We start from the raw sequence: 17,219 nt of genomic DNA on the forward strand, positions 1-17,219 counted from the left end.
CTGCTGAATCCAGCTGTCCTCACTCTGCCCCACCTCCCACTCCATTATCAGGCATGGATCATCTCTGCATACAGATTACTGTATTTTCCATATGCATTTTCCTTCTTAAGCACAGGAACAAAAGGATATTTGTGATTCTTCTGGACTCTTAGAAGTCTTGGGATTCTTAGAAATATTATACCTCCCTCTGAAAATAGCTTGACTAGAAAAAAGCATTATTTTTCCCTTTACTTTCTTAACCTATCACTACATTTAACAGCACTCCCTCTTCCAAGTAGCAGTGTCCTATCAAACTAGACTGATTCCAGAAATCTATTTTTGCATATGTAGTTACACTTGAAATAATGTTTTTAATGAGAAATAGGCTTTGTAAGTTTACATTCTAGATGGCTAGATCATCAGGCTCAATGGGTAGTGATCAATAACTCGATGTTTAGTTGGCAGCCAATAACAAGCAGAGTGCCTCAGAGGTTGGTGCTGGGGCTAGTTTTGGTCAACATTTTCATTAATAATCAGGAGGATGGGTTGGTTTGCACCCTCAGCAAGTTTTCAGATGACACTAAGTTGGGGACAGTGGTAGATACACTGGAGGGCAGGGATAGGATACAGAGTGACCTAGACAAATTAGAAGATTGGGCCAAAAGAAATCTGATGAGGTTCAACAAGGACAAGTGCAGAGTCCTGCACTTAGGACAGAAGAATCCATGCACTGTTACAGACTGGGGACTGACCGGCTAGGCAGCAGTTTGGCAGAAAAGGACCTGAGGTTACAGTGGACAAGAAGCTGGATATGAGTCAACAATGTGTCCTTATTGCCAAGGAGGTTAATGACATATTGGGCTGCATTAGTAGGACCATTGCTAGCAGATTAAGGGAAGTGATTATTGCCCTCAGTTTGGCACTGGTGAGGCCTCATATGGAGTACTGTGTCTAGTTTTGGCCACCCCACTGCAGAAAGGATGTGGACAAATTGGAAAGAGTCCAGTGGAGGGCAACAAAAATGATTAGGAGGCTGGAGTTCATGACTTATGAGGAAAGGCTGAGGGAACTAGGCTTGTTTAGTCTGAAGAAGAGAAGAATGGGAGGGGTGGATTGGATAGCAGCCTTTAACTACCTGAAAGGGGTCCAGGGAGAATGGAGCTAGGCTGTTCTCAATGGTAGTAGATGACAGAACTAGGAGGAATGGTCTCACGTTGATGTGGGAGAGATATAGGTTGGATATTAGGAAAATCTTTTTCACTAGGAGGGTGTATAATTTTGTATGAGGCATTTAAACACTCTGGGTGAAATCCTGGCCCTGCTGAAGGCAACAGCAAAATTCCCATTGATTTCAATAGGGACAAAATTTCATCCTCTGCCTTAGTTTCCCTTGCAACAAAAGAAAAAAATAATGTATACAGTATTAGGGTTCATAATTCTCACAGAGGTGATGAGGGTTCATATTTAAACAATGCTGAGATAATATAGGCCTACATCACAGAGGCAATCTGCTCCTATGGTTGCTTTGGAGGCAGTGATTTACTGAAGTATCTTTGCTTTTTTTTCCTAAGTGTTGCTTTTAGTTTATGCCTTAACCATGAGTATGGCTTTTTGGTCTAAAATCTATATTCCAAATGATTTCATTTGAGGACAGCTACAGTAAATGGCCCTGATCCATCAACCTTTACATGTGTGATTATCCCTTCTTCACTGTATACCAGGTCCCTCAAATCCAGAGCACAGCATCCTGCAGAATTAAGAAGACGTCTGGATCATCTTATCTGTGATTTGGAATTGGAAGACCCTGAAAAGTTTCACCAAAGCAAGCTATAAATGAGCAAAATTGTAATAGACTGTTTTTTTTTTCTCCCCATAAACTGACCTTGAGTTCCTGGAACATATTATAATATTCTTGTAATTGTTTATTAAAACTTTCATCTATTAGCAAGTTTAAATGTTCCCTTACTTCAGTGTTATAACTTAGACTTGCAAAATGAATACATTAGGATTCATAATATGATTGACTTTATGCCTCTTAACTGCACTAATGGAAAAACATTAATAATTGTCTTCTGCATGAATAAGATACCTAGTTATTGCCTTTGGCATAAATTCAATCCCTTATTGTAAGACATCTGTAAATAATTTGCACAGAAATGCCAAACCAACACAATGTTTATCTGGTTATTTTCTAAATATAAATTAATAATAAAATTTACTTTACCCTAATTTTTTTTCAATCTTAATGGTCAGAATTTTAGAAGGAGAAATCGTATTGATCCCTATATTCAGATTGCCTAATATTTTCTATTATCAATGATTGTTGTGCCTTAACATTTGAGAAGTATTAGCACCTCCAGTGTTTGCATCAGGCCTTTGGTATTCAGGAAGGAGAAACCTCTCAAGCTTTTTTTTTTTTTTTTCTTCATGAAATTCCACTCCATTTTAGCTAAATTTTAAAGTATTAAAAATGATCATGTCTCATACTTTGCTTTGTTCCTTAGGAAAACCACTGAACAGTCTAAAGAGCCCACCCTGTGCCACTGCCAAAACATCTGGGAGGTGCCAGAGCAGCCATAATAGGAAGGGGAGACAGAGAACAAAACTGGGCTTCCCCTGACAAATCCTACCCTCCTGCTGGGATCCAACATACTGTCACAGTGCCCTAACTCTACTTCAGGAGCACCCTCTGGGGAAGGAGCTCTTGTTCCTCTCACAATGGAGAAGAGAGAAATCTAACTCAGACTTCCACTTATCGCCCTTTGGATCCTAGCACATGGTACCAACAGCCCATGTCCGCCCCCCTCTCTGGGATAACAACCCTATCCCAGTCGAAAGTAATAGTTAGTCCTGTAGTTAATCCTGTAGCTCAAGTCTTTAGAGGAACAAACAGACCTTATTAGTTCTCTCAATTGTCCAGGAGAGGACTGAAGGCTACAGAGCATATAGGTCTAGGAAAATTCGGGACTGAGAGTGTGTTGGGGTAACCAAGGCTGAGTGGTGCTGTGGGCTGTAGATAGGCTGCTGGTGTCAGAGCTGCTGATCCCAGGTCTCTTTAGCCCACAGACACTTCAGGTTGTGACCTGCATGCTGGTAGCTGGTTGTAAGCATTGCAGGCTGGGAGCTACAGCACATTTACAGGATAAATGGTGACACAATCCATCACAGATCTGGATTGCACCTTGAACTTATTAAGAGGGTCATCTTAATTGTTTTCACCTGTTTGGGGGGCTGCCATCAGCCCTCCACCTTTTCAATCTGGTCCCAGCTAGCCTATTGCTTCCCTCCCCTTGAATAAGAGTTAAAGGGGCTGAAAAGGAAGAGGAATTGGGGCCTGCTGTACCACATGTTAGAAGCCCCTTACCCAGCTTTTTTCTAAATCGTCTTCCAATCCATTTCATCCGATCACCATATCCCTTCCGTAATGAGTACCTGCAGTGGGCCTCTGCCACAAGCCCTGAATAACTTGGTTGCCCAATAATATCTGTCCAGATGAGTAATTACCAGTCCCCTGATTATTTGGTTTGAAATATTGCAATAGAGGGTATGTGGGGAGCCACAGAGCCTGCAGGGATTGATAAGGCTAGAGGATGTATTAATAGTGACATGGCTAAATATTTATGCTACCAGCACATACTTTTGTTTCCCAAAACCCAACATTTCCCTCCTTAAAAGAGATTCAAAAGTTAATCAGTGGTTTTGCATGGTGACATAGTCAAGTGGGAAAACTGCCCTGAGCATTCCTGAGTTTTGTGGAGTTGAATTTGTCTTTCTACACATTATATTTTCAATTCATAAAGCTCTAAAATGATTGGGAATACGAGAGAGCCATTCAATATGTTGAAGTTTATCCATTTTAATACATCATTTCCTTCTAATTGCTTCTTGGTTGCATTGCTGCATTTGCCTCAACAAGCTTGCCATTAGGCCGTTCCACAAGTGTATTAGCCAACTGTGTTTAAAAGTGCTTCTTGACATCTGCTCTACATTTGTTCTTTTTACACCTTGTATTTCTATCACTCATGCTGTCTGAGATCTCTTACTGATTTCAAACTATGCTGTTTAGGATTTTATACATTTCTAAATTACCATCTCAATCAACCTATATTTAATTATGTAGATTACAATTCTAATACTTTGCCAACTAGATCTGAAGTTACTTTGCATGATTTGAGTTCTTTATCCTTGCACCTTTCATAATTTTTCTCTTTACCTCGTTTAAATGCTCTGTCCTATTATATTCAGTGAGGTTTGGTTTTGTTTTATGCATAGTTTTTTTTTTTTAATTTCTTTTTGTTTTGGTTTTTTGTTTTGGGTTTTTTTTTTTTTTGCTATTGAGCAGGAGCAGGCCCTGAGTGTGAAAACAACAAAGAACAAAGTGTTTGGTCGGGGCACATACTGACTGGGATTTTTCAAAAGAGCCTAAATTGAATGGGATTTGGGTGCCTGGTTCCCTTAGGTTGCTTTGAAAATCTGTGATAATGTAGGAAGACAAGAGAAGTGAGGCAGTGTGCCATAGTGGCTAATGCACTGCATGGGACTCAGAAAACCTGGGTTCTGCTCTAAATGATATTTGTAAATATGTATCTATATGTATATAGTAATCTTTATCTTTGACTGTTTTATTTCCTAGCAACTTATTATATATAAAGTTTATCCTCAGTCATCTAGAATGCCAAGTTCCAAGTCCTTCTTTTTCCTCTTTTTAAAATAGCTGTTATGAAACAGTTTGCTATGAATCCACAGCCAAAACTCCTATAGAATGCTATTATCAGACTCCTGTGTTTAACAGTGAAAGAATTGGGCCTACACTGTGCTACATTTCTTCCAGTCTGTGGAGACACCAATTATTATGCAGGTTGGAGTTCTCTAAATTTGCTTTGAAATTTTCCAAGTATTTTATCTTGCCTTGTTGATTTTTGGAATGCATTTACATTACCTGGGAATTCTTTAACTGAAACCCATCATTATATCAGGTGGCCCCACATGGCTCCCTATACTTTTTCTTCAGTGACAGTTACAGCCTGAAACATCCGGTTACTCACTTGCTATCCATTTTTAGTGAAGTGAAAACAAGGTAGTTAAGTGTTTGAGTCTACTCTTGCTTCTTATTTGCTTCCCCTCCATGCTAAATAGAAGACCTTCACTTTCCATGGTTATTGTCTTGCATCTCATGTATTTATATATTCAGCAAATACAGTATATCATTTCTTTACTGATACTTTTTTATCCCCAAGTGCACATGTTTGCATCTGAGTTCATTTAAACCCCTGAAAATGATGGCTCGCAACACAAATGGTAACACAACTCTGAGCAACATGGATTTTGTGCTTTCGGAGCTGTGAATGTAAGAATCTGCTCTGTACTGTGTAGCTAATCCCAGAGATATCCTCTTCCTAAAGGGTTTGACAAATCTAACAGCTTCTTTTCATTAATATTTCCTACCCATATTGTGACTGGCTGTATATCATGTGATGGGATTTCTGCCAGCTTTGTAAGGACAGGCCAGTGTGTACAGCATTGATGTGTTCTTACTCTTTCAATTTGTTCTTGATGAACGCTGTTTTAACCTTTTGTACACTGATCTGAAAGGAACTTCACTATTCCATGAAGTGTATTGATACCTTATCCCATTACCAAATGTACATGTACAAATGAGCCATTTTTCATAACTCTTGGTGACATTTACTATTTTCAAAAAACCTTTGCATTCCAAAAAATAATGTAAATGACCGTTCTGATAGAGAAAATTAGATGCTGCAGGCATAGGGATTGTACTATTTGAATTTGATCAAAGTTTATCATCTATGTCGCATTGTATTGCCAACTATGGTTAGTTGCAATTCTTGCTCTCTTTTTTTTTTTTTTTTTAAATAACTTATTTTTATGCATTGGATATTGATTCTGTTTACTATCACCCATATCATTCTCCTTTGCCTGGGTTTATATGAAGATTGTGATCCTATGTTACCACAGTATTTTAACTTTTTGATATTCATACGGTATCATTTTTCCCCAAAGTCTGTTGTTAAATGAAAACACCTTCTTGGCATAAATATGTACTATGATTGCCAGAGAATAATCTGGAATATCATTTGATTTGATGTATGATAGTTAACATTAATATCAGGTCTGATGTGTCATATCGATTTGGTGGTGCTGACATTTTTCATAAGCAACACTGCATTATATATCTTGTTTAAGTGAATTTAGTGCTTGAAAGGTGCCAGATAGAAAAACTAAGAGACTGAAGCTCTTTGTTTCTTCACAGAAAAGTACTTCATGAACAGCCACAGCTGAAGAGTCTCCACACTATCTCAATAAGAACCTGAAAAGACCATCTGTAAAGGTGAGGCAATTGTTCACTTTCTAGCATTGTCTAATCTAGCAGGTCTGGGCAACAAGACGGTCAAAAATAACAGTAGTTTTATATTAGAGGTACCAGTGACATTGTATCAATGGTAGCAAGAGTGGAAGTGGAAGGAAAAAATAATCTAATGTAGGCAATGTCCTAGAATCCATTGGTGTGATTACTGAAACTGCCAACAAGGATGCTAATTGTGGTGGTGATTTTTGTGATGTAGATCTTGTTTAGAACAGAGACACTAGGACCTGAGATTTTCAACTAGATCTTCATAACCCACTGAATAGCCTTCAGATAATAAAGGCTTTAAGTCACTCTCTACTAGGGCTGGGCTTAAACTGGTGGCTAAGAATAAGCATCTTAGGTATAGAGCACTTTCTATTCTCATTGGGACAGAATGTAATATTATCCTTACACCACACACAGTCCTGTTGATTTCAGCAAGACTATTTATGGAGTAAGGTCCTACTCAGAGATGCAGCATGGCTCAGTGGTTAGGGCACTAGCCTAAGACTTGAGAAACTGGACTTCAGGTGTGTGATAATAGCATTTTCCTATTACATAGCATGTTATGAGGTTAAGTACATTAATGATTGTGAGTTGCTCAGATACTGTGGTGATGGAGGCCATATAATTACCTTAGACAGCATGACTAAAGTATCAAAATATAGCCAATGGGGTAAAGAGGCCACTCAGCAACTAAAAGGAATGAGCTTTGAGGGGGGAAATCCAAATCCCATTACCAATCCAAATTCCCAGACCCACTCGGTCCCGCCATTATAATTTTAACTACATGAATTTAAGAGGAAAATATTAAACTTGACACTCACCAACACACATTTTTGCAAATTCATTTAGAGCAAATTATTTCTGATAATGTCAGTTTACTTATGCTCAAGTTGGTGATATTATATATATGATTTAACCTAACCTACAAACTTGAAGCAAATGAATACAGGTTAACTGTCTTTGTTTAATTTATCTATTAAACAATAATTTGCATTACCTATATAAGATAAATCTTGTTGCAATAAAATGATATATAATAGCCTATTATGTGCAGATTTCCCTGAAATTTTAATGGAGTGTGGATGGCAGCAAGATATTCAATGGTCTCAATGTTACTATATATCCTAACATAGTAAATGTCTTGGAATTATAAAAGAAAACAAAGATATTTTGTTTTGGTATATTTAATTTGAATATTGAATGAAACAGGAAAAATGATTTATTTTGTGAAGAGAGAAAGTAAAACCATAGGGTGGGTGCATTCTGTTCAGTCATAAGGAAAAAAAATTCTAGGCCCTGATTCTTTTTGCCTAAATAAGGAGTGAAGGATCAGACAGCTAATGGTTATCCAAAGAGACAGTGTCAATTCCAATTTAGATTTTGTAAAATCAAGCTAATATGAAATTTAAGATCATGACAAAAATTTCTTAACTTTTTTTCAAATGAATGCAGCTACTTTTAAATGGACAAGCAATTCCCCTTCAGCATATGCAGCTGAGAACATAACAGTAAAATTACCTGGGGCTGCAAACATCTCCTCACATAAGTGGATAGCACTTTCACTGATGTCATGGGGAATATTTACATGATTACAATTAAGTACATGAGCATTTGCAGGATCATGGACTTACTTTATTGTATTACTCCCATTATCAGAGCACAAACTGATTATACGCAGAAGTAAAATTGATTTAGTAGATTTTCATCATTCAAGCAAAGAGAAATGCAAACAGAAAAATAAATTGGAGTTTTACAATTTTTTCAGTCTCAATAATCAAAGGTTCTATTAGTAACAAATTAGAAAACTTGTTTGTTTACAAGATCATTTTTAGTTAAAAATAAAAGGCAAGTCAAACTAAACAAACTGAAGATTCCTTATGTTTAGAATGCCTTAATTAGTTAAATTTTGTAAAACAATTTGAATATGAAAAGTGCTAAGTATTGTTATTTTATCAATCAATGTTTGATCAATGACTCCTGAACAAGCTGGTTTTTATCCTGTTATTAGCAAAGAGACAACTGAAGGAAAAACAAACTGACATTGACTGCTATCATCTCAATAACTAAATAACTTGATTTGGCAATTGCAAGTCAGCTTTGATGGCTACACTCTCATTTTATTGCCATTTCACCAAATAATGTAATACATTTGTCTCTTGACATCACAATATTTAGTTTGGTTACAGACTGAAGGCAACCTTTTGTGTATTTTCTTAACAATTTTGATTTACTAAACTTTCTTCCTTAGCTAGTGTTACAAGGAATATTACTTGAAGCCTGTAGTTAACATTTCTCTTTAGCAATAGGACTGTCCATATCAAAAATATTATTTAGAAGTCCTATGATAGAAAATAAGAATCACTATTTGCATAGTTTTGTTATATAGTCACAGTACATTCAGTTGTAGCTTTGTACTTTCAAGGCAGGGTTATCTACTTTACTTTAGACTCATATCTCAGGTCTACTAGATTTAAGGATAAATTTACCCAAAATTAATGTCCACAGCTGCTATCTCAGAGAAGGTCCAGGAACCTGCATTATTATTTGGACAGCTTAACCTCCACAGCAAGAGATTTTGGCAGCAGGTAGTTCTGAAATGGTACTGAAAATTGTTTACCAGCTAGCACATGTTGGAGAAAACCATTTTCAACCCCATTCATGCCAGCAAAGGCCAATTTCCTAGTGTTATGGTTTTTTTGTCATCAGATGTATGATTCCTCAAGGAACGCACTCTCATCAAGGAGGCAATGTGAAGGATGCAACACTTGTATCCCATTTTCACTTCCTTCACTTTCAAACTATAGCTACATATACAATCTACCCTCCACATACAGTCTTTCCTCCAGCTCCAATCATTCTTCATTTTAGAGTCTACATATAAAGATCCTAGAGTACAATTCTGAGATATCCTGGCTATCGTATCTCAGGTCTATCACAGTATGATTCTATTACTGGGACAAAGCTGCGATCTGTAGCTGTGTTCTTCCCATTCTAACATAAATGTTCTTGAGGTCAGGTAGAGAGATTCATTTGTCAGTCTGGAATTTCTAAGACTAGTTTACACTTATAAAAGCTGTTCTACTGTTAGTGCCAATAGCATAACTTTTTTTTTTTTTTTTGCTTTTCCTTTCTATAGTACATGATATCGTACCACTAAGCAATATATCAGTCTGTTTTCATCAGTGGACATTAACAGGCGGGAGAGTCCCTCGATCACTTCTGATCACTTGTGAATAAAATACAGTCAAGAGGGTGGACTGCAGATTCTAACTCTCCAGCAGGTCCTGCTACTTGCACTCATAATTATATGCTGTTGGTTCAAGATGTTACTATTCCCTTATATAATTTGATTTCTTTGCTATCATAGAGAATGTAAAATGACTCACTTTTCCATTACCAATTTGGTCTTTTTGTCCAGCTCTTCTCTCCAGAAGAACCTTTCATTGACGTGTGCTCTTTACTTTGTCAGGATTATGCAATACAAAAGATATGACATCCTGGCCTCCTCCAGGTTGTGTGATTCATCCTCAGAAATTTTGGATATTATCAATGCTAACTCTCCCCTGCTGTTGATAGCTACTTGGTTTGTTAAATCAGTCGAATGTTAGGACTTGTCTGATACATTTAGTAGCACAGTGGGCACTCTCTTGATGAATATGGAATGATAGGCAGCAATCAAGCTGTTAATTGCTCTCTTGGAGTAGTACTATACCAAGTGAGAAATATAATGTTTGTACTTTCAAAGCTCTCAGTGTCCCATTCAGTCAATTTATCTAAAAATTAAAAAATAACTAAAAGAAAAGAATTTAAAAAAACCCGACCAGTGACAGTAGCTATTTCATAGTGTCTCACTGAAAAATAGGCAACTGTTCATCTTTGATGAAATATGTAAAATATTTTTGAGTATTCCCTTACCCCCATTTTAAAATTTATTCAGGTCTATTGTAGTACAAGGATTCATATGTGAGAGAAACCCTTTTAACAAGCAGGGTCCAGATAGCTAGTTACTTAAAATAAAGCTCTCTTGATATGGTAAAATAGAAAATAAAAATTAAAGCCCCCCTCAAAGGTCTTCACAGGAGGTCAGCTGTATTCATTTCTTGAGTACTGAAGCTTTAGGACCTGATAGTTTTATTTCTGACTGAGCAGTTGGTTTGATAGTGATTGTTCACTGCAGACACTGGTATGAGTCTGAAAAGCCTTGCAAATTTAACTTTGACAGAAATATTTGTCATTACTTCAGGTTGTTTGGGAACGTGAGTGGATTGTGGTAGTGAGCTTCTAGCTGGCTACCTATATTGTGTGGGCTCAAATTAAGTACCTGCCAAATATATTATCTTAACAGTATTCTATCATTCAAGTACATTCAGCATGATTTCATTGCACTGTATGCGCCTAGATGCCCTGATTCCACAGCCAGATTTCTAAAGTTACCTACCCTCATTTAACAGAAAGAGGATGGAAAAAAAATAAGATGTTTGATTTTTTTCCATGCATTATGGAAGATGCTTAATTGGGAACTTGAGCCAATAGGCTGCAAATGAAATGTGAATGAAAACAGTAGGTGGTTAACCTATTTGTACTTAGATTATTGACTAGTTGACAAGGCCATCAACAGGAATGAAGAATTACATTTAAAAACTACCCACTTATAATTCAAGTGATGATATTTTGCATCAAGAGATAGAATGTAACTGCATCAAGTTCTATTGAATAAAGGTGGCAATTGAATTCTGTTCTTTTGTGGGATTGGTATGGAATTTTAAAAATAATTATTGGTGCCATTTGAACTATGCTTCCCAATCTTCATCTTAGAACTTTCTCTGTTTCTAATGCCTGGCAGGAATATTTATGGCTCCCGATATTGATATTTTTATTTGTAGGTCTGAAATTTGGATTTAATTTTGTTTGCTATTTGTATTGCTATTTGGAGATTAGTCTTTAAAAAAAGCATAAAATCCATGAAAGTTAATGACGGGGGTTGTTCCCAGGATAGTGTGAAATATCCTTTTCTTGCACCTGTAGCGAAGTTGAGTCTGGGGTTTGGCCACAGTTGAGGGCAGATAGTGGGTTGACAGCACACAAATCAGACACAAAAAATGGTAACATTCATAAACCAGTTGGAAAGCACTTCAATCTCCCAGGACACTCTGTAGATGACTTGAAAGTTGTCATATTTCTACAAAAAAACTTCAAAAACAGACTTCAAAGAGAAACTGAAGAGCTGGAACTCATATGCAAACTTGACACAATCAGACTGGGTTGGTCTTGGAATGGTTATCTCATTACAAGAAGTAATTGTCACTGTTCACACATTCTCACCTTCTAATCAAGGGTTGTAAATAGGCCTCATCTACTCTAACAGAATTGATTTTGTTAGCACTTGCCCTCCCCATTGTTATGTTTCTTACCCTTGGATGTGTATATATACCTCCTATCTGTGATTTCCATTCCATGCATCTGACAAAGTGGATTGCAGCCCATGAAAGCTTATTCCTGCAGAAATTTGTTAGTCTTTAAGGTTCTACAGGACTCTTGTTGTTTTTGCTGTATACAGATTAACACAGCTACTCCTCTGGAACTTTCCTCTTTAATGATCTTATACCCTCCCCTGTGTTCAAGATGGCTTGGACTCGTCTTTCTCTTCACAGAATTAGCACTATGAGCTTGATCCATTTCCCATTTAAATCAGTAGTAGGATTACCTACTTGAATTGGCTTAAATGGGAGGTAGGTCAGGCCCATAGCAGTTAACAGGAACTGGATCAGGTCACACATGATAATTCCATTCTACTCATTGTTGGCCAACAGGTACATTTTCTACCATTGTAGCATGATTCATATTCACCCAGTGTCACTTTAGTATAGTTTGCCCTTGACCTATAAATAGAGTTCACGCTGCACTGAAGTTAAGGGGCCTACATGGGGTTAGCCATGGTCTGGTATGGACTGAGGCCTGGTAATTTTGAGGGCTGCCTTAGCCTGTCAGGCACTGAACTAGCAGTAACTGCCTCTCCTTTGTCCCTGTACTTGTGCAGCTAGCCCATTGAAATTCCTTTCCCTGTATTCTGAGTCATTCCCACTGGAGATGAATCTGTCTCTTTTTACACAGTGAGCTGCTTCTGAGTTTCTGCAGTGAATTCTTTATTTCCAGTTTTGAAGCATTCCTGTACCTTTTGTGTTTATATCTACAGCTGTTATTCAGATACTTTTCCACATATCTGACATTTTTGCTGACCTTTCTTTTCTTTCTTCTCTTTCCCGCTGAGTTGTTAAAATACTGGTAAAAGCAGTAAATGGCAAGTTTAAGTATGTCCGTTGTACTTGGTTTTTCTTCAGCTACTTAATTAGCAATCACTGAGTTCTCCAGCCTCTTTAGATAGATTTCAAGATCAACTTTGATTTCTTCAGACTCTGTAACTCTGCTTATATGGAACATTTTGTTGCTGTTCTTTTTTTTTAGCATCAAGATAGAAGTTCACCGCCTTACCTATTACTGCTAAATCTATACAAATTCACTGAATATTATATGCAAACTGATTCAGCAGTGTGCTACTCTTGGTTTATTCCACACTAATTAATAGAATTACACTATATAAAACATGAATGAGGTAGTGAATCAAGTCTTTTAGGTAAGGTGAAGTTAGGCTGAGTCTACATGAGAAAATTGTACTGACTGTCTCAATTTAGAATCCCAAGGCCCCTATCCTACAAACAATTACAAACATCTAAGCTTTACTACCTTGAGTAGCTCCATTGATTTCAGTAGGGCTCCCCATGTGAGTAAAGTTAAGCATGGACGTGTTTGCAGAATTGGGGTCCAATTTAATTAAACCAATGCAGGCCCTTCATGGGGAAACTCTTAAATCAGCTTAACACCTAGCATCTATTTTAGCTTAATTCAGTCCCTTTTTGGCTCAAACTAAATGTGCATATAGAAATATAAAACTGAGTTAAGAGTGTCCGCTCAAGAGTCTGCATTGACTTAATGACATCTGTTTCTAAACCAGTGTAAGCTAAAACGGTACAACATTTGTGTGTAGACAAGACCCCAGAGACTGAGACAGATTATCCACTGTCTTGTACCTTGTATAGTTATTTACATCTCTACAAAGTGTATGTCATATGCCACCATTATGATTTTGGTAGTGGGTTACATCTTGACACTCATTTTGAACATGTGTAAATGACTACATAAGGTGCAAGGTAGGGGAGAATCAGGTCCCTTGATCTTGCTGCTACTTCCAAACACGTATGCCAATTTCCTTTTAGGAATACTAGGTAGTATGGTCCAAAAGTTAATATCTGTACTAAATACTATGTTTAAAACTATCAACAGGGTGCATTCAGTTCCTGGATTCTACTCTCAGATTAGTCCTACATTGGTGTAACTCCATTATGTTATTCTTTATAAGCACACTTGTTTAAGTGAGAGCAGATTCAAGCCCTGTATGTGCACTTTATTAATAACTGACATACTATGGCCCCTAATCCTGGGCTGTTTGCAAACAGCGCTTAGATACATTTGTGGGATTCTGTGCAGGCAAAAATGGCTTCACAACACAATGACTAGACCTCCATCTTGGGGCAGGCTGGGGACTGTAGCTAAATTCCAACACAAGTTACAGCAGCCTCAGGATTTATTCTAATCTACACCAGGTTGTCTATATGGTCTAAAGTCCATTCTCACAACTAGGCATTATGAGGGCAAAATATATCCACTTTCGCAAGACACATTCCCTGGGTCAGGATGAGGGAGAATAGCAGAATATATAGCAGAATAGGAGCTGCTATAGTAGTTCTCACACTACCGAAGGATTCTCCTTATACTGGAGGAAATATTCACCAGCTATTTAAACTAGTAACTTAATGACTTCTTTGTGATAATGGGGCAGATTTAGCTCTCTATATTGAGTGGTCTACTCACTCTTCATTAACTGAACTTATTTATATATGTGGCACACTGCTGTAGCTTGATAGCAATGGGTTTACTTATACTATAGCAGGCCCCAAGATTCTAGGTTTGCCCTGAAAGATTTGTTATCACATCTCTGTATAATATACAATTTTTAATAAAATACAAATTAAATAGAAAGATACATAGTCTGAGAAGCATAAACAATTTGAGGAAAAATACAAAACTCTAGCCAATCGATAATTCTGCTTGATTTATTCCATTGTACTGAAGTGGTAAATAGTTATAATTAAGCAAGTTCCATTCGAACATGTTTCCATAACAAGACATTTTTAAAATCCTAGCAACATAACTGATAACTGATGTTGATCAATCTATTCTCATAGTCACTACATATTTTCTTTTTTGGATACGGAATCTGCACAAAACGGAGACTTTTTTGCTACTTATATAAGCTTTGAATCATGTTTAGTAACGAACTATGGACTTGAACTGGCAAGGTGTTGAACAGTTCAGTCCCATAATCCAACAAAACACTTAGGTGTAAATTTAAGCATGTGATCAGTTTCACTGAAGTCAATGGGATTACTCACAGAAAGAAGCACTATGCCCAGAAGTAAGTTCTTCAGGGTACCCAAACTGAACATTGTGTGACCTCAAACGAAGGCTATCACACAAATCTGCTAAAGACAGGAGATTCAGTTACCAAATTAGCCACAAGCCCAGTTTCATTAAGGTTCATGTTCATTGCAGAGTTACTTTTTCACTTTACATATTTTTGATTTGATGGAGATCCTCTCATGACTTCAACGCTCTTCTAAGGTAGTTTGTATTCTGCAGATTTCCTTGGTTATTTTTTTATATATTAAAGTCACTTTTGTGTACTTCCATAATTCATGAAATTATCTGTAATTGTGTAATTAGTGTAAATACATGCAATCACATTTACAATATATAATTACAAAGTTCAATGGCATAATTGTGATGGGTAATGTCAAAGAAAAAACTATGAAACCTTATGAAAAGACAGTCTGTGCATATACTGGAACATGTATGTGAAGGTTCATTTTAATATCCATTAAGTGGGCACATTTTATAAACTAAAAATAACACCAAAATAGTCATTCTTCATTCAGAAATTATCTGAATTTTTTTTTAAATTATAAGCTATACAAGAAAAATTATTTGTACCTGCATTGGTTCTACAACTTTTTTTTTTAATTTGATACTTTTATTAACTCTTAAACAGGTATCAATTTACAGCCTGCTAGCCAAATGCTTAGAAATGCATACAGTCAGTAGGTCACTAAGAAGATTCTTTCTGGCACTGCAGACATTATTAGTTCTTGCAGTTCATTTTAAATATGATTATCTCTGAAATCTTTATTCTTCCTAAAACTAGAATTAACTTTTTAGGTGTGCCCACTGTAGGAGTATAGCTTTTGAATAGCTTTTGAATCATAGAAATGTAGGGTTGGAACGGACCTTGAGAAGTCAAGTCCAGCCCCCTGCACTGATGTAGGGCCAAGTAAACCTAGACCATCCCTGACAGATGATTGTCCAACCTGTTCTCAAATCAAAAGGGTGATTGTTGGCGGGCCGCTCCAAATCGGCCCTGTCGCTGCGGCCCTTCCTCGGGTCCTGTCTCCGGATGAGGCCACAGCGCCGTAAAACAAAGGAGAATAGTTCGCTCTCAAGCAGTCTATTGCTCCGGCCCTTAGCAGGGCAGGTGAGCAGTGGTTCTGCTCTTGGGAGCGGTGTGGAGGATGAAGCTCTCCCAGGGGCTAGGGAAGGCAGGAGGGGAACACAGGCCCACCCATCTCCACTGCGTCCCAGCCCAGGGCCCTAGTAGTGGCAAAGGCGTTTGCCACTGGGTCAGCGGGGCTCCTGCTGCAACATGCCAACAGGGTTGCCCCAGACACAGCCACTGCCTATGGCTGTTCCTGGGATACTTCCTCCTCATACCCCCAGGTACCTGAGTCTCTGTGGTCGCCAGGGTACTCTGTCCGGGTTAAGCCCGCCAGTCCCTCCTCGTCCACAGGCGGTAAGGCGGACCTTGGCGAGGGGCAGCTCCTCCAGGCCGCAGGGTTCTAGAAAGGGTGCAGCCTCTGGCAGCTCGTCCAGGTCTGGTCCTGACTCCGGGGACTCGGGGGCCAGCAGTTCCTCCAGATCTCATCCGGCCTCAGGGGACGTTACCCACCCGGGTTCTGTCAGGTGCTCGGTCCAGTCCCGGGACTCAGGGGTGTTGATCCAGTCCCATGATTCAGGTCCCGGGGTCCAGTCCCTCTGGCCAGGTTGTATGGTCCAGCTATGGGATGGCCTTACCCAGTCTCTAGGGCCGGCTTGGCCCGGTGTTGGCTGGAGTCTCGGCTCCGGCATAGTCCTCGGCCAGCGGGGCAGCACGTCTGCCTCCGGTGGCTGTCTGCTCTAGACTGAGCTCCTGGGCCTGATTCTTATACTGTGAGCTGCTTGGGAGGCTCTGCCCCACTTTGGCTGATTGGGCAGCTCCGGCAGCCCTATCACGGCCCGGCTCTTGGGTTGCCGGGTAGAATGGCCTTCTGCGGGGTCTTCTCCGGAGGAGGCCACAGCGCCTTCCTACACTGATACATCGACAAGAACATGGAATAGAATGGAGTAAGCATAGAAAGTGTTCTTTTCTTAAATAAATTAGTAATTATAATATATTTACAATTTCCTTCTATCCTCGTGGACAATATTTCTCAAAGCCAAAGACCATTTGTTCTCTGATTAGTAGTGCCATGTATCTGATAATACTTTGAGTCTCTGTCAAATATATAGACAGTTCTATCTGCATCCTTTGGAAAAATCAGCTTCTCAATGTTTTTAAATGTTTTACCCAGTGATATCTTCAGTTACCTTACAGTATTGAACTTAAGCTGAATTATTATCCTGAATACTTGAAGTGGGAAGTCTGAGTACAGCATACAAAACT

Source organism: Emydura macquarii, unplaced genomic scaffold (assembly GCF_026122565.2).
Source record: "Emydura macquarii macquarii isolate MOO-44397 ecotype Brisbane River unplaced genomic scaffold, CSIRO-AGI_Emac_v2 contig_75, whole genome shotgun sequence".
NCBI classification, from domain to species: domain Eukaryota; kingdom Metazoa; phylum Chordata; order Testudines; family Chelidae; genus Emydura; species Emydura macquarii.